Source organism: Octodon degus, unplaced genomic scaffold (genome assembly GCF_000260255.1).
Source record: "Octodon degus isolate 3935 unplaced genomic scaffold, OctDeg1.0 scaffold00040, whole genome shotgun sequence".
Classification (NCBI taxonomy): Eukaryota; Metazoa; Chordata; class Mammalia; order Rodentia; family Octodontidae; genus Octodon; species Octodon degus.
Window position 1 is genome coordinate 14,088,624 of NW_004524616.1, and position 2,137 is coordinate 14,090,760.

Sequence of the window (2,137 nt, forward strand, 5' to 3'; positions counted from 1 at the left end):
AGATAATGAATAGCCAGAAAGATGATCTCATTCTTTTATATATCCCATGTTATAAAATTATCATTCTTGAACCTATCAGAAAGAAAATGGGCTTATCTCTAAGCTATACCTAAATTTTTAGGTCTCAGGTGATATTACCAAGATAAGAACAACTCTAGTTGTAAGAAAGGCACACTTTTCCTGGGTCAAGATGGTATTAAGATTGTGCTTCCTGAGACAATATTAATAGTAAACTTTTTGGGATTTCACTAACCTTATCAGACTCAAAAGCTACAACTCTTGTTGCATAGGTCCTGCTTTACCTTGGTCTTAACCATCCAGCAGAAAAGTATAAAAATGAAATATAAGAAGTAAAGCCATGCTGTTATGTTGAGCTGTGGGGAACTCAGGTCAAAAATTTCTGACATTACCAGTCAAGCAGAAGACCCAATACTATTATGGACTACTGGACTCTTTTAGAATATTTTGCTGAGTTAACACATCTATAATATTCAAGTAACGGAACTTAACAAAAAAGGGGATACAGATGAATGTGCATTTGGTATCTGTGTATTCAAAATGGTTAGGGTAGATATATAGTTACATTCTCTTAATGAATAGAGGGATTTGTTCTAATTAGTGTTTGTAAATAGGATATCATGCCCACATCTTGTACAGCAATTAACTACTAGGAAGAATGTATGCAATGTGTTAATTATTGAAACTGTTCCAACAAAAAAAAGTAAACTTTTTCAGTAGTTACTTAGTATCAGAGAGCACTCCCAGAACTTCAAGTGTGTTATCTCATGTAAACTTCACAACAATCATCTATGGGAGATATTTTTTTTTTCCTGTCTCTCATTTTCATTTATTACCCTTTTTTAAAAAAACAAACATTTACTTGAGAGACAGTATGGCACCTATTGGTATATCATGACAAGCAGTACATATTTAGAAGAACAGAATGACAGGCATTCCAAGCATGACCCTTCAATTATACATTGCTATCTTCAGTGCAGTTGCTTAGTTCACAGGTATCCACATATATAGTTAGTCAGGGTAAGAATCCTGCCAATTATCTGCTAGTTTCAAAAACATGCTGAAGATTTTCAGGATCATTGCATTAACAATCTTGTGCATATAAATGTATGGCTTTGGGAGACACTACCAGAGGCCAAACTCGGAATCTGACAAGATGGCCGGGCTGCCCCACAGGATCATCAAAGAAACCCAGTGTTTGCTGGCAGAACCGGTTCCTGGGATTAAAGCTGAACCAGACAAGAGCAACTCCATTATTTTCACGTGGTCATTGCTGGCCCCCAGGATTCCCCCTTTGAAGGAGGGACTTTTAAACTTGAACTATTTCTGCCAGAAGAATACCCAATGGCAGCACCTAAAGTACGTTTCATGACCAAAATTTATCATCCTAATGTAGACAAGTTGGGAAGAATATGTTTAGATATTTTGAAAGATAAGTGGTCACCAGCACTGCAGATCTGCATAGTTCTGCTATAGATCCAGGCTTTGTTAAGTGCTCCTAATCCAGATGACCTATTAACAAATGAGGTAGTGGAGCAGTGGAAGACCAATGAAGCCCAAGCCATAGAAACAGCTAAAGCATGGTCTAGGCTATATGCCATGAATAATATTTAAGTCGATCTGATCATCAAGTTTGTATCACTTCTCCTGTTCTGCCAAGACTTCTTCCTTGTATGTTTGCATTTAATGTACACAGTCTTAGAACATTACAGAATAAAAACCCAGACATTTTCAGTCCTTTGGTGATTAAATGCACATTAGCAAATCTATGTCTTGTCCTGATTCACTGTTGTAAAGCATGAGCAGAGGCTGAAGTTTCATCTGGATTGTTGTGAAGCGTTTAAAGGCAGTGGCCCTCTGCTTTTATTCATTTCCCCCATCATGGTTTAAGTATAAAGCACTGTGAATGAACGTAGTTGTCTGGCAGTCTCAACTTCAAATCAACAATGATTAAGCGAAACAAAGAAGGCCATTATATACTGGTTAGGGGAAAAATTCAAGAGGAAGAGGTAACACTCATAAATATGTATGCACCAAACACGGGAGCACCGAACTATATAAAGCAAATCTTAATGGACATGAAAAATCTAATATCCAATACCACAATTTTAACAGGAGA

At 36.9% G+C, this 2,137-nt stretch overlaps 1 pseudogene; it reads left to right on the top strand.

Moving 5' to 3' along the window:
- The first annotated feature begins 1,174 nt into the window (after nucleotides 1-1,174).
- Nucleotides 1,175-1,632, top strand: LOC101590575 (annotated as a pseudogene).
- Nucleotides 1,633-2,137: the final 505 nt, after the last annotated feature.